At 37.3% G+C, this 7760-nt stretch overlaps 1 protein-coding gene across 3 annotated transcripts in view; it reads right to left on the bottom strand.

Annotated features, from left to right (window-relative positions):
• ATP7A (ATPase copper transporting alpha) overlaps nt 1-7760 on the bottom strand; it is a 137243-nt gene that overhangs the window by 99907 nt on the left and 29576 nt on the right. For all 3 annotated transcript variants that reach the window (XM_019648195.1, XM_019648198.1, XM_019648197.1), the window contains exon 2: nt 2916-3059. The gene's annotated coding sequence lies outside the window, so the exon portion shown is untranslated. The remainder of the gene's footprint in view (nt 1-2915; nt 3060-7760) is intronic.

Below are 7760 nucleotides of genomic sequence, written 5' to 3'. Positions count from 1 at the left end.
AGCAACGTCCTCCACAACTAGACTGAAGAACAAAACGACAGCAACTTGTCTGTTCCCCTTCCCCCAATTCCCCAGTGCTGTTCCCATCCCCCAATAAAAAATCTTTAAAAAAACAAAAAAAGAAAAAGACTAAATTACCTATGGAAATCTGGGGAAGTTACTTAATTGCTTTTCAGAGCCTCAGTTTTCACTCCAATGGTTCCCAAAGGTCAATATACTGGTACTTAAGAATTATCTAGGGAAGAATTCTAAAACTCCATGTTACCAGGCTCTACACCCAAAGATCTTAGTTCATTAGGAGAGAAGTGATGTCCAGGAATCTGCATTTTTTTTCTTTTCTTTTTTTTTATTAAAGTTTATTGAGGTGACAATTGTTAGCAAAGTTACACAGATTTCAGGTGTACAATTCTGTTAATACATCATCTATATATCACATTGTGCGTTCACCAACCAGAGTCAGTCGTCTTTCCATCACCATATATTTGATCCCCTTTACCCTCATCTACCACCCACTTCCCCCCTTACCCTCTGCTTTCCACTAAACTATTGTCTGCATCTATGGAATCTGCATTTTTAACAACACCTCTGGGGATTCTAATTCAGGAAAGACAGAAACTATATTCTGACATAGTCCTAAATAACATGGGAATGAATAGCTTCTTTACCTGTATTATAGGGTTATATGATGAAAAAGGATCTATATAGGGATCTAATGAAAAAAGCAAGTAAAATGAACAGATAACAGTTTTTATTAATTTATACATTTTATAGAAAATTTATGGTAATTAAATGATATGCTTGCTTTCCTTAAAGGTCCACTCTAATTACAGAGTTCATTAAGATTGAATTAATATAAAGGTATTAGAGCATTTAATAAGGGTGGCAGTTAAATTTATCAAAATCAATTGCTTATACACTAACAATAATTATCTATAAAATATAATGGTAGACGATTCCTCCACATCTCCCTGAAAAAAATTATTTTTAATACTCAGTAATAAACTTAATTAGAAATGTATAGGAAGATATTATAAAAAAAACAAACGAAAAAAAGATGAAGTGTACCCAAATCAGTCTATAAATTTATGAGATTCAGTGGGATTTTGAGGTGGGGAGAACTGACAAATTAATCTAAGGTTCATATGAAAGAATTAACATTTGAGAACACACGGACAAATTCTGAAAGAGTGATAAGGAGGCTGTCTCTCTATATATGACTCTCTCTATATAACTACATATAGAAAATAGTGACAATCAAGTAGGTGAGGAAACAGTGTGGCTCACTTAACAAACAACATTGGCACAGCTGGTTAATCATTTTGAAAAAAATAATAAAGTTAGTTCCCTACGCCATATACTTAAAATAAAATAAAATCTAGATGAATTAAGGACTTAAATGTAAAATACATAAGGTACAGGAAGAAAGTATAAGCAAAAATTAGTATAATGTTGGTGTAGGTAAGGCCTTTCTAAGCATGATACTAAAGGCATGATATATAAGAATTAAAAGCTTCTGGGGCCGGCCGAGTGGCGTGATGGTTAAGAACTGGCTTGGGACACCAGAGGGCCCCGGTTCGGATCCCACATATGAGGGCCAGTGACACTNCAACTAGACTGAAGAACAAAATGACAGCAACTTGTCTGTTCCCCTTCCCCCAATTCCCCAGCGCTGTTCCCATCTCCCAATTCCCCAATAAAAAAATCTTTAAAAAAACAAAAAAAAAGAAATTAAGGAGACACAAATAAATGGAAAGACATCTTGTGCTCATAGATTAGAAGACTTAATATTGTTAGGATGCCTATACTACCTAAAACAACCTACAGATTCAATGCAATCACTACAAAGGGTATTTTTACAAAAACAGAAAAATCTATCCTAAGATTCACATGGAATCTTAAGGGACTCCAATTAGCCAAAACAATCTGGGAAAAGAACGAAGTTCAAGTCTCATGCTTCCTGATTTCAAAACATATTACAAAGGGGCCGGCTGAGTGGAGCATTGGTTAAGTGTTGGCTTGTGACGCCGGCTCTGAGCAGCAGGGCCCTGGTTCGATCCCACGTTAGGGCCAGTGATGCTGCACCCTCTATGGCTAAGATGGTGAACAACAGCTCGACCTGAAGCTGGGATGCCAGTGAGTCTCCTGCGATGGCGGAGGCTGCAGTGAAGCTGCAGAGGGCTGCCATGGGCTACCGTGGGTGGCTGGCAGCTGGTGTGAGCAGCTGGCAGCCCCGAGAGCTGTCAAGAGCCGCTGTGAGCGGCTGTCTAGTGGCCGGCGGCAGATCTGCCTCACCTGGGAACAGCGCAATGATAATACCAACATGGGCCAGTGAAGCAGCGTCCTCCACAACTAGACTGAGGAGCAAGGGGACAGTGACTTGTCTGTTCCCCTCCCCCAATTCCCCAATTTAAAAAAAACATATTACAAACATAGATTAATCAAAAGAGTGTGGAATTGTCATAAAGATGGACAGATAGACCAATGGAATAAAAATCCCAGAAATGAACCCTTGCATGTAAGGTCAAATGATCTTTCACAAGGATGCCAAAACCAGTCAATGGGGAAAGGACAGTTTGTTCAACAAAGGTGCTGGGAAAGCTGGATATCAACATGCAAAAGAATGAAATTCGACCCTTATCTTACATCATGGAGGTCAGACAATTAAGCTAGAAAACTTGTTGCAATGATGTTGCTAAGATTTTTGATATCAGAGGGACTATTCATTGTGAATTTGTACCAACTGGACAGTTAACCAAGATTACTATTTGGAAGTGCTGAAAAGTCTGTGTAAAAAAGTTAAGACAACCTAGGCAACAGATTAAGGACTAGTTCCTTACTTTGCACCTAGGGGAAAGTCCCCGGACCTTGAGGCAGAGAGTGCCGCGTGCGCAGGCACGTAGACCCTCCGTACTTACACTGTTAAGTCCACCAACAAGCGATCCCACCCCGGCGGGGGAGTCGAGCAGCGTGCAGCAGGGCCGTCCTCCGTCAAGTCTTCTAGTTACGCAGGCAGTGCGCTTCAACGCACACTAACCACAAGGGGCTCATTCTCAGCACGGCTGTATTTTAAAAATTTAAAAAAAAAAAAGTTAAACGACCTGAACTTTTTGCCAACAATTCATGGCTCTTGCATCATGACAATGCACCAGCTCACGTGGCACTCTCTGTGAGGGACTTTTTAGCCAGTAAAAAAATAACTGTATTGGAACACCCTCCCTACTCACCTGATCTGGCCCCCAATGGTTTCTTTCTTTACCTGAAGATTAAGGAAATATTGAAAGGAGGACATCTTGATGACATTCAGGACATCAAGGATAATACAACGACAGATCTGATGGCCATTCCAGAAAAAGAGTTCCAAAATTGCTTTGAAGGGTGGACTAGGTACTGGCGTCGGGGCATAGCTTCCCAAGGGGAGTACTTTAAAGGATATTTATCAATGAGGTATGTAGCACTTTTTCTAGGATGAGTTCGTAAACATATATATTATATAAATATATATATATATATAATTATACACACATAATGGAATACTATTCACCCATAAAAGGAAGTAAATCCTGCCTATTGGAACAACACTGGATGAACCTTGAGGATATTATGCAAATAAGTTAGACAGAGAAAGACAAACATTGTATGCGGAGTCTTAAAAAAAAAATCATAGGGCTGGCCGAGTGGCGTGATGGTTGAGAGCTGGCTTGGGACGCCAGAGGGCCCCGGTTCGGATCCCACATATGAGGACCAGTGACACTGCCCTCTACAGCTAAGATGCTGAACAACAGCTNGACAAACCACCTCTGAATTTTCCTATAAGAAGAGAAAGTTGAAAGGGAAAAGTGATTTCTTCTTGGTCAGTTCAAAAATGGTGAGCAACTAACATTCTGCAATATTTTCCAGATAACCTTTAGTTTTTCCTTGAATGCAAGAAAAAATTCGAAGGAACAAGTCCAACTTAAATCAGTGATCAATGTTAGTATCACTACTAGTGGACCAACCAGACACTGTATGTCTCCTATGCACAACATGAAGTATTCTGAAAAGAAACAAAAACTCATAGAAACCTTAACTCCGAGATCAATGTTAGTGTCACTAAAAGTGGACCAACCAGGCATTGTATGTCTCCTATGCACGATATAAAGTATTCTCAAAGAAACAAAAAACTCATAGACACAGACAATACTTTAGTGGTTACCAGAGGGTAAAGGGGGGAGACGGGTGGTAGATGAGGGTAAACGGGATCAAATATAAAGTGATGAAAGGAGAACTGACTCTGGTTGGTGAACACACAATGTGATATACAGATGATGTATTACAGAATTGTACACCTGAGACCCATGTAACTTTACTAACCATTGTCACCCCAATAAACTTTAATAAAAAAAAAATCTAGGGGGCTGGCCAAGTGGCTCAGTTGGTTAAGAGTGCGAGCTCTGAGCAACAGGGTCATTGGTTCGATTCCCACATGGGCCAGTGAGCTGCACCCGAGCTGAGCTGCTGCTGAGCTGGTGAGAGTGCATGCTCTTAGCAGCAAGGTGGCCGGTTTGACACCAGTATGGGACGGTGTGCTGCGCCCCACTCCCCGCACCCCCCCACAACTAAGATTGAACACGACACCTTGAGCTGAGCAGCCACAAGCTGCTGATGGGCAGCTGGATGGCACAGTGTGCAACAAGGTTGCCGGTTCGACTCCTGCATGGGATGGTGGACTATGCCCCCTCCCGTAACTAGACTGAAAGCAGGGACTGGACTTGGAGCTGAGCTTGCACCCTCCACAACTAAGATTGAAGGACAACAACTTGACTTGGGTCCCAGAAAAAACACAAATGTTCCCCTTCCCCAATTCCCCAACACTATTCCCCTCCTCAATTCCCCAATAAAAATCTTTAAAAACAAAAACATCTTTAACCTTTATTCAATAAAGCCTTTATAGCTAACTTCCAATTTATGGGAAATAACAGGGAATAAAGGATGATGTTAAATGACAACATTAACTAATACAAATATCCAGAAGGTGGGACAAGTGTAGCACTGTCCAATAGTGCTACAATGTTGCAACTTTCTGCAATGTTGCAAATGTTCTATATCTACAGCAAACACTAGCCACATGTGGATATTGAGCACTTAAAATGTAACTAGTTGAAAATAAGATATGCTCTAAGTCAAACATACATACTGGATTTCCAAGACTTAGTAGGGAAAAAAATGTAAAACTATGTCAATAATTGCATAATGATTAAATATTGAAATGACAATAACTTGTATATATTAAGTTAAATAAAATATATTATCAAAATTAATTTCCCATTTCTTTTTATTTTTTTGCTGTGGTTATTAGAAAAGTTTAAATTACATGTGTGGTTCACATTATACTTCTATTGAACAGTACTGTACTACAATCATTATTATTTTACCTTTCATAATTTAGGTCTATGTTTCATCTGGAACTACTTTTTAAGGCTCATTTTTCCCATATGACTATTGAATTAATCTGTTACCATTTATTGAAAGAGATTTTCCTTACATGTAATGTTCTTGTTAGGTTTTGGTATAAAGGTTACACTGCTTCCATAAAAAGAGCTGGGAATTATTCATTATTTTTCAGTGAAAAAAAACTGCAAGGAGAAATAGAAAAAAGATCACAAGATTAGTCAGACATCTCAGTACTCCTCCCTCAATAATTGCTAAAACAAGTAGGCAGAAAGCCAGCAAGGATAGAGTGGATTTGATCAGCACTATCAACCAATTTCGCTAGACTGACATTCACAGAATAGTCCACCTAACATCAGCAGAATACACTTTCTTTCCAAGTATAGATGAAACATTAACTAAACAGACCAAATTCTGAACCACAGAATAAGTCTCACTAAATTCAAAAGAATAAAAGTCAAACAAAGTATGTTCTCTAACCACAATGGAATTAAAATAGAAATAAAAAATAGAAATATCTCTGGAAATGCCATAATATTTGGAAACTAACTACTAAATAACCCATGGGTCAGAGAAGAAATAAAAATGGGAATTGGAAAATATTTTGAACAGAGTTAAAATGAAAATGTAATGCAGAAGAATTTTTAATATGACACTAAAGCAGTAGTTAGGGGAAATTTTATGTACTAAAAAAGAAGAAAGATTTCAAATCAATGATTTCAGGTACTACCTTCAAAAGCTAGAAAAAACAAGAGCAATTAAACCCAAAGTAAGCAGAAGAAAAAAAATAATAAAGATCACAACAAAAGTTAATATAAAATAATACTGAATGTCAATTATAATTGAAAAATTAAAAAGAAAAAATCAATGACATACAAAGCAGAAAAATAGAGAAAATAAACAGAAGCAAAAGATGGGGGGGGGTTTGAGATCAGTAAAATTGATAAACCTGTATACAGACTTATAAGGAAAAATAAGAGAGACAACACAAATTATCATAATGAGAAACAATGGAGGTGATATCACTACTGATTCTACAGACATTAGAAGGACAATAGGGAGCAGTATAAACACCTTTATGTCAATAAACTCAACATTTAGATTAAACGGACTACTTTATTGAAAGAAACAAGCAATCCAATTCCTATTAGAGGAATTGAAATTATAGAGGGAAAAAAAACCTTCCCCAAAGAACTCTAGGCCAGACAACTTCACTAGTAAACTCTACCAAACACCTAAAGAAGAAATAATACACATCTTTTACATACTCTTCCAAAAAACAGAACAGGAGGTAACACTAACTCATTCTATGAGCTGATGTTACATTGACATCAAAATAAGATAAAGGTACCACAAGAAAAGAAAACTACAGACTGATATCTCGAAGAATACAGATAGAAAAACCCTCAGAAAAATACTAGCAATCCAAATCCAGCAACATATAAAAAGGATTATACACCATGACCAAGTAGAATTTATCACAGGAATGCAAGATTGGTTCAACATACAAAAATCAATCAATGCAGGTACCTGACCACTGCAGTGTACACCTGAAGCTGAAGCTGAATGATACTAAATGTCAACTATAATTTAATATATATATATATACATATATATGTGTGTATATATATATATATATATATATGTGTGTGTGTGTGTGTGTATATATATATATTGTCACAGGATGTGGAGTATACCATAGGGAATAGAGTCAATGGAATTGTAACAGCAATGTCAGAGGGGTAGTAGATTGGGGGAAGGGGTTATCACTTTGTGAGAGGTGTAAATGTCTAAATATTACATTGTTTTGTACACCTGACACTAATAAAAAATAAATTTAAAAAAATGTTAAATCAATCAATGTAATATACCATATTATTAGAACACAGGCAAAAACAAAAACAAGAGTACCTCAACAAATGCAGAAAAAGTATTTGACAAAGTTCAACACACCTTCATGATAAAAACATTCTTCAGAAAACTAGAAATAGATGGGAATTTCTTCAATTTGATAAAGGGCTTACATGAAAAGTCCACAACTAACACTGTATTTAATTGCAAAAAACTGAAACCTTTTCCTCCAAGATCAGGAATAACACAAGGATGCTGACCCTCACGACTTTTATTCTACATAGTATTTTGTAAGTCCTAGCCAGAGCACTTAGTGAAGAAAAAGAAATAAAAGGCATCCAAATTGGAACGGAAGAAGTAAAATGATCTTTGTTCACAGATGACATGATTTTTATATGTAGACTACCCTAAATACTACACACACACACACACACACACACACACACACACACACACACAGTAGAGTTAATGAAGAATTCCGC

The sequence above is a fragment of the Hipposideros armiger genome, unplaced genomic scaffold, assembly GCF_001890085.2.
Source record: "Hipposideros armiger isolate ML-2016 unplaced genomic scaffold, ASM189008v1 scaffold_121, whole genome shotgun sequence".
Taxonomy (NCBI): Eukaryota; Metazoa; Chordata; class Mammalia; order Chiroptera; family Hipposideridae; genus Hipposideros; species Hipposideros armiger.
This window is presented reverse-complemented; position numbering and strand designations above follow the sequence as displayed.